Below are 23,273 nucleotides of genomic sequence, written 5' to 3' on the forward strand. Positions count from 1 at the left end.
CCAAAGTGAAAACAGCTACCCAGAGAAAAGGCTCCAGAAATGTGCAGAGGCGATCCTTAAGAGTCTCCGGCTAGATACTAAGTTCTGCATGCATAGTAAGACCTCATGAGACTTGCAAAGAATACCAAGGAAAGAAAAATTAAATGTAGCTGAAAGCTGTACATCTTTCAAAGATTTTACAAAGGGGAGACATATGAGTTCCAATCAAACAGAATGAAAATATCACAGAAAACCTGGGGTATTCAGTAGAAAGCCAAGAAATAAAACATCTTATAAGTTAGGGTTAAGCAAGTCTTAGAGCAAAGATCAGAAAATGTTTTCTGTAAAGGGCAAGACAGTAAATATCTCAGACTATGTGGGACACATACAGTCTCTACCATATATTCTTAGCTTTCATTCTCGTTTCTTTACAACTGTTTAAAAATGTAAAGTCCATTCTTAGCTCAAGGACTATAGCACAGATCTGCTCATGAGACAAGTCTAATGACTCCAGCCACAGAATAAAGGCTATGCGAACAAGATTCACAACAAAACTTAAAAACAAGCTGTAAAAGCAAGCTCAAAGTGATCCAAAAGGAAATAAATGCCTATCAAAATAAAACTCAATGTTCTTTAAAGAAACACAATAAATATAGACACTTAATGATATAAAGTTCACACTGTCCAGCAACTAACTAAAAATTACAAAGAACATGGAGAGAGATCACCTGTGATGCAGGTATTCAAAAAGCTGTTAAAGGCTATGGCAGTGACTAGAAAAAAGAGCAAACACTCCAGCACTTCAAGCTCCAAACCAAAAATAAGGCAGCAGTAATTCACTACCTTAGGAATTTTAAGTTTCTGCAATTACAAGACACACACAAAAAAATTCTACCCTTGAGGATAATTTTCTACTGGATTTGAATTGCAAATGGCAGTGATGTCACTAAAACAAGCCCCCCAAAAAGCCTCTTCTTGCAGCAATTAACATTCTCATTAATTCAGTAAAAACTGAATATAAACAATATCACCTAATTAATTTCTTAAAAATAGTGTAACCATTCCATTAGAAGGAACAACAACAAAATGTAGTACTATTGCAACACTATCAAATTAACTTTTCTTATAATCGCGTATCTGGAGAAGGAAACAGCAACCCACTCCAGTATTCTTGTCTGGAGAATCCCATCAACAGAGGAATCTGGCGGGCGTCCACAGGGTTGCAAAGAGTCGGACACAACTGAAGCAACTTAGCACACATGCATATTCAAAATATGAGAAAATGACCACAATAGCTACTTCTTTTAGCATCTGACTGTGTGAAAGTTTCCAAGAGTTACATTCAAGCGGCTTTACTAAGGTTAAGGTCAAAAGATGAATTGTGACAATGTGCTACAGAAGCAAATCTCTAGGAGCCTGGCGTGTTCTGCCATGAACCATGTTCATCAGGGAATTTTCTTCTAAACTTAAAAATAATTCAGTACTTATTTAACTAATATAAAATATGTATACCCTATGCAAAGGGAAATATGGCATAATATGTCAAATATTTGCATAAACGTATCCTTTGATGAGAAACTCCACTAGCAGAAATTTATACTAAGATGTATTTTAACATGTGAAAAAAACACAGCAGAACGGTATTCATTAAAACATTGTTTGCAACAATTTTAAACTGGAAATAACATAATTGCTCATCAATAGAAACATGGTTGAAGAAATTATGAATTACTTTTCCAGAAATGTATATTTTTTTCTATGAGGCCAACAAGTAGGAAAAAGTGGCCCACAACCAAGAAGAAAATCAGTCAATTTAAAACAGACTCAGAAGACAAAGTGATGGTAACAGCAGATAAGGACCCTAAAACGATTACTAAAAATATATGCTAGGATTTAAATTTTAGAAAATGAATACATTGATAAAAGAAATAAGAACTAACAAAAAGGCAACATCTATAATTTTTTTAAAAATCTAGAAATTTAAAAAATTCTCTGGTAATGATTAAGAGCATATTAGATACTGCAGAGGAACAGTTAAGTGAATTTGAAGACAGACAGAAAATATCTTCATCACAAGAAAAATATTGTAACTATATATGGCGACAGATGTTAACCAGATTTCATACAGTAATCATTTCACAATATACATGTATCAAATCATTATGTTGTATACCTAAAACTAATACGTTATATGCCAATTTTTTAAAAAAATTACTCAAAGAGAAAATTATACAGAAAGAAAAAAATTGGAAAGTTTGATTTTAAAAAAAAAAGGAAAATTTTCAAGCAGCCACTGTTAACAGCACTTATCTTCGGATACTACAGTGTTTAACAGCTTTCAGCACAGTCATGTCACCTTAAAGTAACTATCACCATGAACTAAAATCTGGTCAGGTGCTAAAACTTTAAAGTCACTCATCATCATTAGCAAGAAAACAATTTACAGTAATCACTTTGGTTGGAAATATACAGGCATTCCCCCCATTTTGGCATTCAGTTCGAAAAAGGACTTCTCAAAACAAAACCTATCATCAAACTTGAAGTAACATGTTGGAAACTAGCTTAGTCATGGGCATATGCAGAATTTCCAACGTATTTTTAAATACAAATAAAACCATAATTTGGAGGAGAAGATTAGTCACACAGGGAAAATAGGTGCTACAAAGAGAATTTCAGGGGGCTTCTTATCAGAAAAAATACAAGTTAGTGGGCAACAGAACAATATCTTTAAAAAGTGTTGAAATAAAAAGAAACGGCAAAATTACCCTTTGTTATCTACTGACAATACCTTCAAACACGAGAGCAAGTTTTTGTAATCTTTCATTTAACTTGGGTAAATACCTAGGATTGAGATTGCTGGGTCATATGAAAAATGTGCATTTATAAGAAAATGCCAAATTGTATTCCAAAGCAACTTCATCATCCTTAATTTACATCCTAAATTGTTACCAGCAAAAAATAAAGTGTTCCTGTACTCTGCAATTTCTCCAGCATTTGGTATTTTCAAATTTTTAAAGCAATTTTGATAGATGTGTAGTGGTATCTCAATGTAGATCTCATTTGCATTCAATTTCTCTCTGATCATCTATTCCTCTGCCTATTTTCCAACCATATAGCTTCTTTGGTGAAATGTCCGTTGAGATGTTTTGTCCATTTATATATTATATTGTTTACATTTGAGATTTAAGAGTTCTTTATATATTCTTGATACATGTGTATAATCAGATATGTAACTTTTCAATTGTTTTCCACCAGTCTGTAACTTGTTTTTGTATTTTACAGTGTCCTGCATGCAGCAAAAATTTAATCTTTTGATTGAATATAATTTTTAATAGACTGTGGTTTGGCTATTATATCTAAAACTTCAATGCCAAATCCAAGGTCAATATATTTTCTCCTATGTTTGCTTTAAGAAGTTTAAGGTTTCAAAGTTAAAAATAGACTTACCCAGGATTACGACTCCTATCTAGGCAGCACCTCAAGAAAAATGAAAGCTCATATTCCCACAAAAACTGATACACAAATGTTTACAGCAGCTTCATATATAAAAAACTGGAGAGAAAATCACCATGGCCTTCAACAAGTGAATAAGAACATTCATTTATCAAAACAAATGATAATCTATCAAAAACAAAGGGTTACTACTTAGCAATAAAAAGGAATAAACCATTGGCCCACTCAACAAAATGGGTGAATCTTAAAAAGACATTTTGCTAGGTGAAGGAAGACAGAACCAAAAGATACATACTGTGTGATTTATTTATCTGATATTATGGAAAAAAGAAAACTAGAGTGAAAAACAGATCAGCTGTTGCCAAGGACAGAAGGTGTAAGGGCTGATTACCAAGGGGTTTCAGGGAAATTTTTTACAGTGATGAAACAACTCTAATTGGTACTGAAGAATGGCACATTATCTCTGTGGTATTCAACCCCCAAACCCAAATTCCAGTCTAAAAATGTGAAAAATACCAAAAAAAACCCAAACTGAGAGGCATCCAACCAAATATTAATACCTGACCCTAAAATACTCTTCAAAATTATCAAGGTCATAAAAAAAAAAAATGAAGCAACTAAGAAACTGTCACTTCTCCTTAGAGAAGTCTAAGGAGACATGGTACTGAGGATTAGATCTTGGAAGAGAAAAGGGACACCATGGAGAAACTGCTAAAATTCAAATACAGTGTGTAGTCTAGCAAATAATATTGCACCTTGTTAATTTATCATTTTTCACAAATGCATTATGACTATGTAAGATGTTAACATTAGGCTAACCTTGACAAAAAGTGTATGAAAACTCTTTCTTTGCAAATTTTCTGTAATTCTAAAATTAAAAGTTTTTAAAAGATAAAAGCAAAATAAATACATTTTCTGGAAACAAAAGCTGAAAGAACTTGTTACCAACAGATACACACTACAAGATATATGTAAAAGGGTGCTTTTCAGACTGAAAGAAAATGATTATGGATGGAAATTTGAATGTAAACAATGAATAAATATATGAATATAAATGAATTTTTTTCTCATTTTTAATCTCTTTTAAAATAAATTTGATTCAAAAGTAAAATAAATTTGATTATTTAAAATTAAAATGACAACTATTATAGGGTTTACAACAAAGTCATAAGATGTATGTATGACAGGCAGGAAAAACAATATAGTTTTAAAGTCTACATTATTCTTCAAGAAATAGGCAAGCATTTGAAAGTTTAGTGAGATAGGTAAAAGCTTCACCCTGCTTATTTAACTTATATGCAGAGTACATCATGGGAAAGGTCGGATTGGATGAAGCACAGCTGGAATCAAGATTGCCTGGAGAAATATCAGTAACCTAAGATATGTAGATGACACCACCCTTACGGCAGAAAGTAAAGAGGAACTAAAGAGTCTCTAGATGAAAGTGAAAAAGGAGAGTGAAAAAGCTGGCTTAAAACTCAACATTAAAAAAACTTAAGATCATGGCATCTGGTTCCATCACTTCATGACAAATAGATGGGGAAAAAATGGAAACAGTGAGAGACTTTATTTTCTTGGGCTCCAAAATCATTGCAGATGGTGACTGCAGCCATGAAATTAAGACATCTGGTCCTTGGAGAAAAACTATAACAAACATAGACAGCATATTAAAAAGCAGAGTCATCACTTTTCCAACAAAAGTCCATTAGTCAAAGCTATGGTTTTTCCAGTAGTCACAAACAGATGTGAGATTTGAACCATAAAGAAGGGTGAGAGCCCAAGAATTGATGCTTTCAAACTGTGGTGCTAGGGAAGACTCTTGAGAGTCTCTTGGACTACAAGGAGATCAAACCAGTTAATCCTAAAGTAAATCAACCCTGAATATTCCTTGAGAGGACAGATGACTGAAACTGAAGCTCCAATACATTGGCACCTGATGCAAAGAGCTGATTCACTGGAAAAGACCTTGATGCTGGGTAAGACTGAGGGCAGGAGGAGAAGGGGGCGACAGAGGATGAGATGGTTGGATGGCATCACCGAGTCAATGGACATGAGTTTGGGTAAACTTCTGGAGTTGGTGATGGACAGGGAGGCTTGGCGTGCTGCGGTCCATGGAGTAGCAAAGAGTCAGACAAGACTGAATGACTGAACAACAAAAAAGCTTTACAATGTAAACTCTATCAATAAAATATGAAACAGTTAAACAATACAAGAAAAAAACTGATGAAAATAAAAACTAGTTCCTTGAAAAGATCAATAAAATTAACAACATTCTAGATGAACTAATCTAGGGGAAAAAAGAAGACATAAGTTGCCAATATAAGGGATGAAAAAGGAAGCATCATTACAGATTCTACAAAAGGATAATAATGAAATACTATGAACAACTTTGGGTCAATATATATGAAACTGGACCCAACATGGATAAAATTCTTAAAATAAACTACCAATGCCAACTGCTATTCAAGAAAGAATAGATAACCTCAATAGGCATACACCTTATATCTATTAAAGATAATGAATGTATATTAGTAAATCTTCCCAGAAACAAAACTCTAGGTCCACATGGCTTTATGTGGGAATTCCACCAAATATTTATAGAAGACACCACAGCCACTTTATCAATGAATCAAACTTTGAAAAAATCTAAGTGTCTAATCAACAGGTAAAAGTTTCATATAAATGGAATATTATTCTGCAGTAAACAGGCATTAGCTTCCCTGGTAGCTCAGATGGTAAAGAATCTGCCTGCAATGCAGGAGACGTGGATTCAATCCCTGGGTTGGAAAGATCCCCTAGAGAAGGGAATTTCTATTCACTTAGTATTTTTGCCTGGAGGATTCCATGGACATGGGAGCCTGGCAGGCTATAGTCTATGGGATGGCAAACAGTTGGACACAACTGAGCGACTAACAAACAGGAACTACTGATTTACATAACAACATGGATGAATCTCAAAAATATGGCTGTTGAAAGATGCCAGGGACAAAAATACACATTTATGAAGTTGTGGAACAGAGAAACTAACATATAGTGACTAAAATCAAATGACTGATTGCCAGGGAGCATGCATACAACTGATTAAAAAGGGGAAGGACAGTTGTATGAAGGTACAGATTTAAGAAAAATCATCTAAGTGCACACTTACTATATGCACATTTTGCTGATGTAAGTAATGCTTCAATAGAGTTGAAAAATCTATTAGAAAAATTTTAACAGAAAATTTAAACTGTCTCTATCTTGTGAATATAACTGAAAATGTCAATAACTGAAGAATGATAATTCAGTAAATGGTTAAATTATGTGTTTGCATTTTGAGTTTCTATGAGATTTTCCTCAGCAAAATCATCAATATACATACTTACTTTTAATGAAAGAAATCAAAAGTAATTATTCTATAGATAGGATCAACTTAACCCAATTGTTAATGTGAAAATTTTATTTTTTACACATTTCAAAGACAATGAGAATCAGCTAAAGTAAGTATAAAACTAACTACAATGAACCTTTTCTGCATCTTCCTAGTAACCTAACTTTTTCTCAATCCAAAAGAAAGGATCATAAGTATTCAAATAATAATGATTCCTTAGATTATAATAAATGTATACTATGGTTTAGAGAGTTATAATCTTTAGGATGATTTTTTGTTAGTAACTGGAAAGAGTAAAAGGCGAATCATTGTTACAGAATGCTTTTTAAAGTAAGTCAATGGAACAGAATAAACCTAAAATGTCAACAGAAAAATAAAATCATTTTCAACAAATTTAAAGAATGACTACTAAAATGTAGCAAAGGTTAAGCTTAACTGTTATATTTTAAAGGCATCAGGTTGATAAAAGGAAATCAAATGAAACTTTTAGAGAAAAGCTAATTATCAATTATAAAGTACAAATATTTAAAAAGTCCTATGTATATATAATTCAATTCCAGAATAATACAAGTCCACAACTATCTATTTAAATATCTTCTCAACTGATCTTAATTCACTTTCAATTAAGTAAAGATTTTACCTAAAATCTTGCTTACTGTCTATTCTCCATGTATGTGAAAAGAGCAGTAATAACATTTTGTTTAATAAGGAAGAAGTAGGAAAAAGCAAGCAAAATGAGAGGCACAAATTAAATTGGTCCTTTAATGATAGCTGAAATCTACATAACTAAACTGATAAGTTGAATGAAGGGAGAGAAGGAGAGGAAGGGAAGACAGAAAGGGGGAGAAGGGAAAAGGGGCGCGTGACAGGAAAGGAAAGAAAAGGGAATTCTCACATAGCAACTACCAAGACTACAAGATTCAGAGTTATCTGTCATGCTTTCACAGTACACTTATCAGTAAGGTCACAGTATATGCACATATGAATTTAAAATACCAGGCATCCTGAATACATGAGGACAAAACACTCTATTAATTCACTAAGACCAGCTAATATCTTAGAAACTAACCTTCCTAGTTATGAAGTGCAAATACATAATCACATTTATATGGTTTCTATCAGGAGCGTGTCACTCACCTTAATTCAACACACCAGGTTGTGTTTACTGATGCAATTAATTTATACTATTCAAGTGGATCCAGAAAACTGGCCTCGGCATCCGTTCCTTCTGCCCTATCAATACTGCCAAAAAGTTGTAACACTAATAAATTCAAATAAAACATATATCTTACCATTTTATCTGGTTATCAAACATATATATAACATATGTATCATTTCAGTCCAGTTCAGTTCAGCCGCTCAGTCGTGTCCAACTCTTTGCAACCCAATGAATCACAGCACGCCAGGCCTCCCTGTCCATCACCAACTCCCGGAGTTCACCCTAACTCACCTTCATCGAGTCAGTGATGCCATCCAGCCATCTCATTCTCTGTCGTCCCCTTCTCCTCCTGCCCCCAATCCCTCCCAGCATCAGAGTCTTTTCCACTGAGTCAACTCATCTCATGAGGTGGCCAAAGTATTGGAGTTTCAGCTTTAGCATCAGTCCTTCCAATGAACACCCAGGATTGATCTCCTTTAGAATGGACTGGTTGGATCTCCTTGCAATCCAAGGGACTCTCAAGAGTCTTCTCCAACACCACAGTTCAAAAGCATCCATTCTTCGGCGATCAGCTTTCTTTATAGTCCAACTCTCACACCCATAAATGACCACTGGAAAAACCATAGCCTTGACTAGTCGGACCTTGGTTGACAAAGTAATGTCTCTGCTTTTTAATATGCTATCTACATTGGTCATAACTTTCCTTCCAAGGAGTAACCGTCTTTTCATTTCATGGCTGCAATCAACATCCGCAGTGATTTTGGAGCCCAAAAAAATAAAGTCTGACACTGTTTCCACTGTTTCCCCATCTATTTCCCATGAAGTGATGGGACCAGATGCCATGATCTTCGCTTTCTGAATGTTGAGCTTCAAGCCAACTTTTTCACTCTCCTCTTTCACTTTCATCAAGAGGCTTTTTAGTTCCTCTTCACTTTCTGCCTTAAGGGTGGTGTCATCTGCATATCTGAGGTTATTGATATTTCTCCCGGCAATCTGGATTCCAGCCTGTGCTTCTTCCAGCCAAGCGTTCCTCATGATGTACTCTGCATAGAAGTTAAATAAGCACGGTGACAATATACAGCCTTGACGTACTCCTTTTCCTATTTGGAACCAGTCTGTTGTTCCTTGTCCAGTTCTAACTGCTGCTTCCTGACCTGCATATAGGTTTCTCAAGAGGCGGGTCAGGTGGTCTGGTATTCCCATCTCTTTCAGAATGTTCCACAGCTTGTTGTGATCCACACAGTCAAAGGCTTTGGCATAGTCAATGAAGCAGAAATAGATGTTTTTCTGGAACTCTCTTGCTTTCTCCATGATCCAGTGGATGTTGGCAATTTGATCTCTGGTTCCTCTGCCTTTTCTAAAACCAGCTTGAACATCTGGAAGTTCGCAATTCATGTATTGTATGCTGTGTGCTAAATCACTTCTGTCGTGTTCAACTCTTTGTGACCCTATGGACTGTATAGCCTGCCAGGTTCCTCTGCCCATGGGATTCTCCAGGCAAGAATACTGGAGTGGGTTTCCATGCCCTTCTTCAGGAGATTTTGGACATAACATATACTCATATGCCAACATGATAAAGTAGAAAGAGCAACCATTTCAATTAAATCACTGGCTATAAATATATGGGGAGTTTACCAAACTATAAAATGGTAATAATAGTATATCCTCATTTAAATGTGAAGATCACATTACATAATACAAGTAAAAATGGTTTAGAAACTGTAATGCAATTTATAAATATTATACTATTATCTTTTCCCTGCTCAATAGAAACTAGGTATTCCAGCCTTCTGTCAGTTTCCAGCATATGTAAAGTTCTTACCTATCATGGGATCTTCACTCTTGCTGTACTTTCTACCTGACCTGCAATCCCTTTGGCTTATTCATCGTAATTCAAACTTCTACTTAAATGTCCCCTCTTTTCAGGGATAGTCCCTGACAACATGTGTCAATTATGACATGTTAGAATAGAAGTAAGAGAAAATACAACTTAAAATGGCTTTAAAAATAAAGAAACCAGGGTTTCCCTGATGTTTCAGTGGTAAAGATTCCGCCCTTGTCAATTCAGGAGACACAAATTCAATCCTTGGTCTGGGAAGATCCCACGTGCTGAAGAGCAACTACACCCATGCACCACCACTACTGAGCCCATGTGCCACAACTACTGAAGCCCACAAGCCTAGAGCCCATGCTGCCGAACCAAAGAAGCCACTGCAATGAGCACCCCTGCCCTGCAACTAGAGAGTAGCACCCACTCCCCACAACTAGAGAAAAGCCCACGCAACAACGAAGACCCAGCACAGCCAAAGAAATAACTTTTAAAAAATAAGGAAATCAATTACTTGATTAAAAAAAGGTTTTAAAGTTAACTAATTAAATTATTCCATGAAATAGTCAAAAAACTCTTTTCATCTTTCTGTTCTTCCCGCTTGGCATATCAGCTTCTGTCCTCGCCCTAGCTCTCTTCATGGTAACAAGGTAGCTATCTTAACTTTAGCCACAAGTAATTATGTGACAAAGAACAATTGTTCTTGTCAGTCGTATTATAAAGGAGAGAAACTACTAAAAGAAGTCTCCCCCAAATCTGCACATCCTATTAACGAACAGGGAGTCAACCCATCCCTTGAAAATTCAACCACTGACAAGTGAAATGGGATTACATTATGCTTAGACTAATAGAATTTATTCCCAAGGGTGGGCTGCAGAACAAAACCAGGACCCTGGCCAGCAAGAGAAAGTGAATGACTATAAAACGCTATAAGAATGATACAACACTTTGTCTTTAAAAAAAAAAAAAGCACTTACCATCCCCCATTATTTTCTATCACACTACCACAATAATTATTGGCTTATTTCTTTTCTATACTAAAAAGTAATGTATCAGAAGAGCAGGGATTTAGAGCAGTGTCTAAAACAAAGCAAGCCCTATAATAATATTTGTAGAACAAAAAAGTGAATGCATGAATATTACACAGTGTGCATGTATTCATTAATATCTATAGTAAAAATCCTAGGCAAAATAAAAATAAAATAAAGACTTTGAAGAATTAGAACTAAGGTTCAAAGTCATTTCATGTTTATCTATCTATATTTACATTCAGAAAATGTAAACCATAGATGCTCAGAAAGAAATATATCCAAATATAATTTCAAATCAAAGACTTACATTTAAGCCAACTCTTGATAACCTCCAACATTACATTTAATAAGGGCCAGGAGACATATGGCAAAAATTCCAAGTCTCATACAACACAACTAATGAATAAAGAGGCACAATCTTTCTACAGAACTCTTTCCAAATAACAATAAAGATTCAAAAATTCAGATTCAAACATATTTAAAGCAGTTTTTACAGAATCAACAGAGATTCAAATGTATAATAAACATATTATGCTACTGAAAATTTTTAGTGGGATACATTTTCATAAAACACATTTCTATCTTCATATAAAAGGCACAAAGCCCTTTAAAGGTCAGTTGTTACTACTGCATTATAAAAAATAATATACTGATATTGGTGAGCATTCATTAATACAAGTGCCAGATGGATGACAGAGAGACAATTTATATTCAAAAATAAGAGAAGGTTAGATAAATTATGGTACAATGATTGGTGAGATGTTACAGCTTGGGTTAAAATGTCAAGTATGAAGAGAAATACACATAATGCTAGGTGAAAATGCAGGATGCAGGGGGATCTGATGATGTTGATGGATAGTTTTTCATACCTTGAAAAGCATACACTGTAAGGTCGGACAGCTCTGGGTGTATATCCTTAGAATACCTATATAGAACTGGGCCAGAAAAGAGCCAGACAAGGCATCTTACTCTTTCTGAGCCTAAATTTTTTATTCTTAAAATGAATGTAATAACGCCCATCATATGGGCCTATTACTCAAAGAATGATGAAGATAACAGCTACATTCATACAGTTCTTCCTGAATGTAAGGTATTTTTTCTCATTACTTCACAATTATAATACCATTTAATCTTCTCAACAACCTTTCAAGTACTATTATCCCCATTTTACAGTGGAGGAAATTAAGGAACATTGAGAGTAAATAACGTTCCCAAAGTCATAAAGTCAATAAATGACAGAACCAAAATCAATGACAGCTATTTTTTTATTATTATTGTTATTAAGAAACTGCTCACTTCCAAGAATTGCAAAGGAAACTAGAGAATCTCCTTTATATGTACTTTTTTAACCCCAGTGATGGGCAACTCTATCACTAGGATATGTCAAGTATAATTCAATCCAGAGAGTTAAAGGCCCCAAGCATTTTCCTCCCAAATAGCACACTATCAGGAAAACCAGATAAAACTCCAGCATAGCCAATTTTCATATATATATATTGAAAGTACAATGAAGTAACTTTCAGTTCCAGACCAAGATGGAAAACATGCACTTCCCCTCCCTCCCACTAAGAACAGCTAAAAACCCTGGACACTATATTAAAAAATATAACTGTGTAAGGTTTGGAAAGCAAAGGCAGACCTGCAAGGATCTAGGGACTAAAGGAACAACACAGTGGTAAGTCCTCTGAGGTTTGTTTTTTTTGCCTCATAAATCCTAAAAGGAAGAAAGAGCATAAAAAGAGCATAAACATGGGTAAATATAATAGACTTAACCTCTATTCTTGAGTTTTCTACACTATGTTTGACAAGTGAAGCAAAAAGTGTAACTGTCTGTTGTGGTTTTAAACATATGTAGAGGAGATATTTTAAGACCATCATATTATAAATGAGAGGAGGGCAAAGGAACTTTAGAGGTAAAGTTTTCTATACTGCATATTGGTAAAACTTCAATAACAGTAGATTGCAACAAGTTACATATATTTTTAATGCAATACTTAAAGTGTGAAAGTGAAAGTCGCTCAGTTGTGTCCGACTGCTTGCAAGCCCATGGACTATACAGTTCATGGAATTCTCCAGGCCAGAATACTGGAGTAGGTAGCCTTTCCCTTCTCCAGGGGATCTTCCCAACCCAGGGACTGAACCCAGGTCTCCCGCATTGTGAACGGATTCTTTACCAGCTGAGCCACAAGGGAAGCCCAAGAATATTGGAGTGGGTAGCCTATCTCTTTTCCAGTGGATCTTCCCAACCAAGGAATCAAACTGGGGTCTCCTGCATTGTAGGCGGATTCCAACTGAGCCATCAGGGAAGCCTTAAAGCTACTACTAAAATATCTATACAAGGAGATACACTCAATAATACATAGCAATGTAATAACTGGAGAATTAATAGAGAGTTTTAGAGTCACTCAGAAGAATTTTTGCCTATTTCCTCCTCAACTTTCTAGCTGTGTGACTGTGGCCAAAATTTAACCTCTTCGTAAATTAGTTAATAACGTTCATTATGGACCAATTAAAATTAAAATATAATAATTACAATTATAGCTATTATTATATTTTGGTTGAGTGAGACTATTAACTCTATTTACTTTTGTTAGTTTAAATGAATATTTAAAGCAGTCTTGAACTAAGATATGTATGTAAGTGCTAGTCATGGTGCTAGCACGTAGTATGGGTTTGATAAATAAAAGCTACAACTAATTATTAGTTCAATAATTAAAGGAGTTACCAGCCTTTCCTTAATTCCACTGAATTTGCACCATAAAATTTTAACACCTCCTTGACATCAGTCTTGGCAATGATTTTTTTAATTTGACACCAAATGAAAAAAAGGCAATGAAAGCAAAAATAATCAAGTGAGACTACGCTGAACTAAAAAGCTTCTGCATAGCAAAGGAAACCATCAACAAAATAAAAAGGCAACCTATAAAATATTTGGAAGCCATATATACATAAGGGATTAACATCCAAAGTATATTAAGAACTCATACAACTCAATAGAAAAAATAAACAATCCATTTTAAAAACAGACATAGGATCTAAATAGACATTTCTCCAAAGACAATATACAAATGGCCAACAGATAAAGGAAGAGGTGCTCAACACCACTAATCAGCAAATGCAAATCAAAACCACAAGCTATCACCTCACATGTTTTTACCAAAAAGAAAAGAAATAACAAGTGCTTGTGACGATGTTGAGAAAAAGGAACCCTCATGGACTGTTACTAGGAGTATAAATTGGTGCAGCCACTATGGAAAATAGTATAGCAGTTCCTCAAAAAATATACATACATTCATACATATACACACTCATTCACACACACAACGGATTTTATACACATACACTCACACACACATATACACACAATGGAATCGTATACAATCATAAAAAGGAAGAAAATCTTGCTATCTGCAGCAATATGGATGAATTGAGGGCATTATGCAAAGTAAACTAAGGCAGACAAAGACAAACATTGCATTATCTCACTTACATGCAGAATCTTAAAAAAAAAACAAACCCAAACTCATAGAGAATAGATTGATGGTTGCTAGAGGCTGCAAATGTGGGAAGTAGGCAAGTTGAATGAAAATGGCCAAATACAAACCTCCAGTTATAACATAAAAAATCTGAAGAAAAAAAAATCTTATAACAATAAAATATTCTTGATTTTTTAAAAACTGAAGATAGATTATTTTAATGTTTTATATTTCTGTAGTGCTATATACGGAGAAGGCAATGGCAAGCCACTCCAGTACTATTGCCTAGAAAATCCCATGGATGGAGGAGCCTAGTGGGCTGCAGTCCGTGGGGTCGCTAAGGGTCGGACACGACTGAGCGACTTCACTTTCACTTTTCACTTTCACACATTGGAGAAGGAAATGGCAACCCACTCCAGTGTTCTTGCCTGGAGAATCCCAGGGACGGGGGAGCCTGGTGGGCTTCCGTCTATGGGGTCACACAGAGTCGGACACAACTGAAGTGACTTAGCAGCAGCAGCAGCAGTGCTATATAGGGGGAACCTGGTGGGCTGCCGTCTATGGGGTCGCACAGAGTTGGACACGACTGAAGCGACTTAGCAGCAGCAGCGCTATATAATTATTTCAATTTATTCCTCAAAAAAAAAAAACAACCCTCTAATTATGATTCACCATCCCTTTACAGATGAGGAACTGTAGCTCACAGCTACTAAGTAATTTGCTTAAAGCATTTACAAAGCTAGTATAAGTGAAGGTCAGAGTCAAGGTCTTTTATCTATAAAAGTATTGCCCTTATCACAACACTATGCTCCCACTCAATCACACAAACATATTTAAGATCACATAATTAGTAACTAGAAGACACAGTATTCAAAATCGAGTAAGTTAAGCTCTTGTGCCTAAGACTGTATTATGCTGTTGATACAAATATAAACAGACAGATGTTCAAGCTCATTAATAAAGATATACTAAAACACATCATATTAGACTCATTAGGTACACCAAATTAGCAAACGTTTACATTAAAGACAGTAAAGTCTGTCTAGGTCTGTAATTCCACACTATCCAATAAAACCAAATCATAAATTAGTCAATATTATTAGAGATCACATTTTCAGCTTCGGCATCTAAACCTTTGTCTAGCCAAAGCTATTAAATTAAATGTCAAACAATTATTTTGGTGTCACACAAACCATTTAAAAGTGAGGGCCCAAGTATTAATACGCAAACAATTTTTTAGAATAATCTTTACGTAAAAGAGTGAATAAATCTTAAACATTTGTTGTGTAGGCTCCAAAATAATCTTTTCTCAACCTATTTTAGAGAAAATTACTAATCCAATGTGTTCTAATTTTTTTTTCATATTTGAAGTTATAAATACCTCATTTAACAATGGCATAATAACCTAGCAATATAAAAGACTATTAATGTTGTAAAGACAAAAATTATCTATGCTCCCCCATCAGTTTTACCATCTTTTCTAACCACGCCCTATAGCCAACAAAATATAATTTAATAAGTAGTTTACAAATGTCACTATTTGAAATACTTTCCCAAAAAGTTTCTTATTTCCCAATAATATAATAAAATTTCACCAGTATAATAAAAATAGATCCACAATCTTCTCAATTCTTTAATCATTTATGCTACTGCCCTTCAATCTCCTTTATGTCTAAGTCCTCTTATACACCCCACCCTATACACCAGTGATTAAATCTCAATAGTGCTTTAATATTTATTTCTTCCCCTCAGTATAATAATATATTCTGCACAATACAGAATACCCAAACACAGCAGTAACTTAAACAACAATGAGATTTATTTTTCTTTTGTAAAAGTTGTCTAGAGACAGGTGATGTAGAGACGGCAGTTGCAAGTATCCTCAGAGACCAAAGTTTCTAACTTCTCTACCATTCTAGGTCCTCGGCTTCCATCATCAAGATCACCTCATGGCCCAAAATGTATGCTAAAGCTCCAGTTATCATGTCTTCGATACAGGTCAAAAAGAAGAAGAGAAACTGAATGGCAAAATGGGGTCTCTTACAGTTGAGTCAGTGCCTTTTCTAAGCACACACATAATGCTTCTGTTTTTACCTCTTTTGCCAGAACTTAGTCACATAGCTGGGAAATAGTCTTTTATTCCAGGCATCAATGTGCCTAGCTAAAAACAAAAAGTCAGAATTCTATTACTATAGAAGAAGGGTAAATTTTAGAATTGACTAGAATATGAGATTTTAGGATTGAGAAGAATATGAGGAGCCTGCATCATGACTCACTTTCTGTTTTTCAAAACTTCTAATAACCTTTCATACTGGGAAAACTTTGATATCGTATCTTTAGTGGCTGATGTAAAAGCTTTTCCCAATAAATGAGTTTACTTTGACAAGATGGACCTTTGTTGGCAAAGTAATGTCTCTGCTTTTTAATACACTGTCTAGGTTAAGGTACATCTAGTCAAAGCTATAGTTCTTCCAGTAGTCATGTATGGATGTGAGAGTTGGACTATAAAGAAAGCTGAGTGCAAAAGAATTGATGCTTTTGAACTGTGGTGTTGGAGAAGACTCTTGAAAGTCCCTTGGACTGCAAGGAGAACAAACCAGTCAATCCTAAAATAAATCAGTCCTGAGTATTCACTGGAAGGACTTTTGCTGAAGCTGAAACTCCAATACTTTGGCCATCTGATGTGAAGAACTGACTCACTGGAAAAGACCCTGATGGTGGGAAAGATTGAAGGCAGGAGGAGAATGGGATGACAGAGGATGAGATGGTTGGATGGCATCACCAACTCAATGCACATGAATTTGAGCAAGCTCTGGCAGTTGGTTGGTGATGGACTAGGAAGCCAGGCGTGCTGCAGTCCATGGGGTCACAAAGTTGGACAAGACTGAGTGACTGAACTGGACTGAGGCTTGTCAAAGCTTTCCTTCCAAGAAGCAAGTGTCTTTTAATTTCATGTCTGCAGTCACCATCTGCAGTGATTTTTGGAGCCCAAGAAAAAAAAGTCTGTCATTGTTTCCATTTTTCCCCATCTATTTGCCGTGAAGTGATGGGACCAGATGCCATGATCTTAATTTTTTTGAATGTTGAGTTTTAAGCCAGCTTTTTCACTTTCCTTTTTCACCTTCACCAAGAGGCTCTTTAGTTCCTCTTTGCTTTCTGCTATAAAGGTGTTGTCATCTGCATATCTGAGGTTATTGATATTTCTTCCAGCAATCTTGATTCCACCTGTGCTTTATCCAGCCCAACACTGGATAGGATTTTTTCATCTGCCCCATCTGTGCACCAGTTGGGATAGAAAAGTTTATTTGTTCTGTACAAGTGACCTAACAGAATGCTGGAACTCACTGTTGTCCTAACCAGTTAGTAATGGAGTTTCAGTGTGGTCTCTTTAATTACAAATCCTGGATCTATGCTTACTCCACAGATATAGCTGCTGCATGACAATATTAATTTCCTTATGTGCATGCATGCTAAATCACTCCAGTCATGTCCGTCTCTGTGCTACCCTATGGACCATAGCTGGCCAGGCTCCTCTGTCCAAGGATTCTCCAGGGAGGAATACTGGAACGGGTTGCCATGCCCTCCTCCAGGGGATCTTCCTAACCCAGGATTCGAACCTGGGTCTCATGCCTCCTACACTGGCAGGTGTGTTCTTTAGCTCTAGCGCCACCAAGGAAGCCCCAATCTCCTTATAGTACCATCATTTACTGAACATTACTAAGTCCCAGTGTGAAGTGCTTTATTTATTTTACCATTCAGGCCTCATAACAGCCTTATGTTATTTCTGTCCTCATTTTTATATAGATAATACTAGTATATATGTATTGAGAGCTTATTACATTCCAGGTAGGTTTAAAAAACTCAGAGTGTTTACAGATAAGTACTATTCTTATCTCTAATTTACAGATATGAAAGAGGAGGCAGAAAGTTAGAAACATATCTGAAGTCACCCAGCTTATAAGCAGCACAACCAGGATTCAAATCCCCACAAACTAGCTCCAGAGTTCACATATTTAAACTAGTAAACTATACTAAAATCAAATGCAACAGCAGAGGTTAAGTAATTCACCTAAGGTAACAAAACCAGGAGGAGCAGAGATTCACAGTCAGATCTATTTCACTACAGAGTCCCTGTTCTCGACTCCAAATGAATCAAAGCAATATGGCTTGGCTGACCAAAACATTGCTGAGGGATTATTACACTTTAGTAGCAAAGTGACAAGGGAACATGCAACCAAAATAACAAACCGAATCCATGTCAGTGGTAAGTCATCTCAGGGGAAGAAAGGAAGTGCAACCATGTGGCCTAGGTCACTCTATGGTAAGACCCTTATGTTATGTTATGTTATTACTTTTAGTAATAACAGACCAAAACCTAAAGCCACTTTGGCAGATGGATCTAGTGACTGTCACATACCAGTTTAAATTTTCTCACAAGTACATAGCCATTAGTGTCTAAAAGATTCTGAATAATTAGATGTCTGCATTTTATATCTGCTATCAAAAAAATTAAAGAGTAAACAGTCTATTGCTATACCAAACTCAATGGCTGTACCTAAAAACAGTAATTTTAAAGGTATTCAGTTCAGTTCAGTTCAGTCGCTCAGTCGTGTCCGACTCTGTGCAACCCCATAGACGGCAGCCCACCAGGCTCCTCCGTCCCTGGGATTCTCAAGGCAAGAACACTGGAGTGGCTCGCCATTTCCTTCTCCAGTGCATGAAAGTGAAAAGCGAAACTGAAGTTGCTCAGTTGTGTCCGACTCTTAGCGACCCATGGACTGCAGCCGACCAGGCTCCTCCGTCCATGAGATTTCCCAGGCAAGAGTACTGGAGTGGGTTGTTTAAGGAGCTACATATTGTCAAATAAAATGATAAACTGGGAATTCTTAACAGTAATTAACACTCTATATGCTACATCATTCCCTAAACTTTGGGAAACGTAAGAAAATAAATTTTACATTCATTTGATTATATGCAAAAGCTGACACAACTGCTAAAGAATATGAAAGCAGTAATATTTTGCTGATGATTTTTATAAAAGTGATTCATATTCAAGTAAATCTAACCGAAATTCATGGATTTATAACATTAAAAATACCAACTTCCCAGTTCATCAATTTGCAACCCTTCAATACAATATACCATACATACGTCAATTTCTACTCTGTGATTATGTCACAGAATTTATATTGATTTAACACACAGCTGAATTCACCAATAATACTGACCTAATTCAAACTCATTTAACATGATTCATTTATGAGTCTTAATTTACCAACTAAAGTTTCTATTAAATTTTAATAACAGTTTATTAGTTCTTTCTTTGGTAATTAACAAGCCAGAAAATTTTCAGTACTTAATAATTTTCCAATCTGTGTAGTTGCTAAGTCATGTCTGACTCTCTACAACCCCATGGACTGTAGCCTGCCAGGCTCCCCTGTCCATGGGATTCTCCAGGCAAGAATACTGGAGTGGGTTGCCATTTCCTCCTCCAGGGGATCGAACCCACATCTCCTACATTGGCAGGCAAGTTCTTTATCAGTGAGCCACCAGTGAAGCTCCTAAACCTGAGTTTGTTTCTGTTTTGCATGTGTATTCATTTGTATTGTTTTTAAATTGCACATAAAATATATCATACAGTATCATTTTCTAGTATCTGCCCACAAAACCATTACTGTATGCTGAAGTCTCATTTCAAAATAATGTCACCTAAGATAAAAACAATGGTCCGTCTAGTCAAGGTTATGGTTTTTCCCATGTGGTCACGTATGGATGTGAGAGTTGGACTGTGAAGAAAGCTGATCGCCGAAGAATTGATGCTTTTGAACTGTGGTGCTGGAGAAGACTCTGGAGAGTCCCTTGTACCGCAAGAAGATCCAACCAGTCCATTCTAAAGGAGATCAATCCTGGGTGGTCATTGGAAGGACTGATGCTAAAGCTGAAACTCCAATACTCTGGCCACCTCATGTGATGAGTTGACTCACTGGAAAAGAGTCTGATGCTAGGAAGGATTGGGGGTGGGAGGAGACGGGGACGACAGAGAATGAGATGGCTGGATGGCATCACCGACTCGATGGACCTGAGTTTAAGTGAACTCCGGGAGTTGGTGATGGACAGGGAGGCCTGGCATGCTGTGTGATTCATGGGGTCGCAAAGAGTCGGACACGACTGAGCGACTGAACTGAACTGAACTGAAGATAAAAAGAACAAAAGCAAAGAAAGAGGTACATTCAAGTGTCTGGACTCCCTAACTTGGTGCCCTATGTACATCTTTTCCAGAAGTAGCTATTTCAAGTGAAAATAAATCCTTCAATCCATAATTTCCCCACTTTCCCAATGAATTATATTAAGCAAAAATTAAGTAAGCTAGCATAGAGTCCTCCTATTAAAAAACAAAACAAAACTAGAGATTTACTTTTCCTTACTATATTCTCCCTACTACATATTCTTTAAAAAAAATGTGAATTTGTTGTCCAAAAGATCTATTCAGTAAAACTCACATATTTATATAAGATTTTAGCAGTTTAACGTGAGATTTAGATTCAATGAAAATCTCCTAGATGATACAAGGAAATGAATTACAACCACAACTTTATAACATGGATATTAATGATCATATACCAAAGGAAAATAAGGCTCGGAGAGACAAAATAATTTGATGTTATAAAGATCTCACGACAATTAACTAGCGAATGCAAGGACTGAAGTCCAGATATTACTACTGATGCTGAAAGGAACTAGGAGGAGAAGTAACCCTGCTGCATGCCCAATATGAGCCGGGCACTGTGCACAAATTTTCTCAATTAATTCTTACCAGTGTTTTGTAAGGCAGGCACTATTTCCATTTTGAAGATGAGGAAACAAGGTAAGAAGTGATTTGACTTAATCAAGGTTTGCACAGATTGTCTTCATACCACTACTTGTGATCCAAAGGGGAAAAGTTCATTTGATGTGTTTTATTTTTGGTTTTGTTTTGTTTTTTATTCTACAGGGATGGGAACAATTGCACTGAATCCATTTTAACAGGTATCTATATCCTTTAGAGAATCCTATGTTATTAATCCTTTCGGTTTCACCATCATAAGTCTACCTGGCAGATAAATGATAATAATAAATATTCTCTTCCTTTTACAAACTCTCCCCTGGCCTTTCTTATCTGCTTCTGCTCTTCCTGCTATATCACTCAAAAGAATCTGGATATTCAGAGGTCTATTATTCAGGAGCAAAAGTCAATAATTATCAAGCACTGGCTAGGTCATGAGGGATTCAGTTTTCAAATTTTGCTATATGGAACCAAAGAGTTGTAGGAGGTATTCCTCCATAACATCAATAAATGAAAAAGTGCCAGATAGGTTTTCTGTGGAAAAGTAATCCCCACAACTCTTTCAATCATTATACCAAATTTGAGGTAAGAAAAATGTTTCAGTATTTTAAAAGATCAAAATTTTAAATTTCATATCCTAAAATATGTAAGAAGTAGAGGAGATGCAGGTGACAGCTTGTTGTATTTTTTAAAATGAGTACCTCGTCTTTCTTCTTTCTGAACATGTATGGATGCAAATCCTATTAAACAAACAATCAAAAACTAAAAAGAACTCTGAATTTTCTCAGAATTCTTTAATTCTATTTTTCTTCTTGAGAAAAATATGTAGTCCTTGCTGTTGCTGGATGATGTGTCAACCATATCCAGTTGACTGATATTGCTGTTGAGTTCAAATATGTCCTTACTGATTTTCTGCTCTAGCTGTCCATTTCTGGCAGAAGTGCTGAAGCATCATCTCCTATAATAGTGAACTGATCATTTGTTTTTGCAATTCTGTTGGCTGCTGCATCACATATTTTGATGACCTGTTGTTAGGTGCACACATATTAAGGATTATTATATCTTCTTGAAGAACTGACCCTTTTATTATTATATAATGCTCCTATTGGGACTTTCCTGGTGGCTCAGATGGTAAAGAATCTGCCTACAATGTGGGAGACCTGGGTTCAATCCCTGGGTCTGGAAGATCACCTGGAGAAGGAAAGGCTATCCACTCCATTATTCTTGCCTGGATAATTCCACTGACAGAGGAGTCTGGGGGCTACAGTCCATGGAGCCGCACAGTGAGATACAACTGAATGACTAACACTTTCACCTTTAATGCTATTTATTACCCTTGAAACTCTTCCATGCTCTGCCGTCTGCTCTGTCAAAACTAATATATTTACTTCAGCTTTATTTTTAATTAGTGTTAGCATGGTGTATCTTTTTCCATCTCTTTATGTCTAATCTATATGTATCTTCACATATAAAGAGTTTCTATACACAACATACCTTGACTTTTACTCCAATCTGACACTCTGTCTTTTAGTGTATTTAAACCGCTGATATTTAAAGCAATTATTGGTAAACTTGGGAAAATATCTACCATATTTATTACCGTTTTCTACTCGTTGCCTTTGTTAAATAAGCAGGGTGACAGTATACAGATGTGATGTACTCCTTTCCCAATTTTGAACTAGTCCATTGTTCCTTGTCTAGTTCTAACTGCTGCTTCTTGACCTGTGTACAGGAGCAGGTAAGGTGGTCTGGTAGTCTCATTTTCTTAAGAACTTTCCAGAGTTTGTTGTGATCCACACTGTCAAAGGCTTTAGCGTAGTCAATGAAGCAAAAGTAGTTTTTCTGGAATTCTCTTGCTTTTTCTATGATCCAATGGATGTTGGCCATTTGATCTCTGGTTCCTCTGCCTTTTCTAAATCCAGCTTGAACATCTAGAAGTTCTCAGTTCACATACTGTTGAAGCCAAGCTTGGAGGATTTTGAGCATTACTTTGCTAGCAATTGAAATGATGCAGCTGTGTGGTAGTTTGAACATTCTTTAGCATTACCCTTCTTTGGGACTAGAATGAAAACTGGCCTTTTCCAGTTCCGTGGCCACTGCTGAGTTTTCCAAATTTGCTGGCATACTAAGAGCAAGTACTTTAAAGCATCATCA

General features: G+C 36.0%; 1 protein-coding gene and 1 pseudogene across 15 annotated transcripts in view; one reads left to right on the forward strand and one right to left on the reverse strand.

Moving 5' to 3' along the window:
* FUT8 (fucosyltransferase 8) overlaps positions 1-23,273 on the reverse strand; it is a 452,301-nt gene that overhangs the window by 196,327 nt on the left and 232,701 nt on the right. The gene's annotated exons all lie outside the window — the stretch shown is intronic.
* The window catches only part of LOC148776414 (UDP-GalNAc:beta-1,3-N-acetylgalactosaminyltransferase 1-like), a 79,976-nt pseudogene continuing 68,523 nt past the window's right edge, over positions 11,821-23,273 (forward strand).

Source organism: Moschus berezovskii, chromosome 9 (genome assembly GCF_049115385.1).
Source record: "Moschus berezovskii isolate FMDL1 chromosome 9, NW_MosBer_1.0, whole genome shotgun sequence".
Lineage (NCBI taxonomy): Eukaryota > Metazoa > Chordata > Mammalia > Artiodactyla > Moschidae > Moschus > Moschus berezovskii.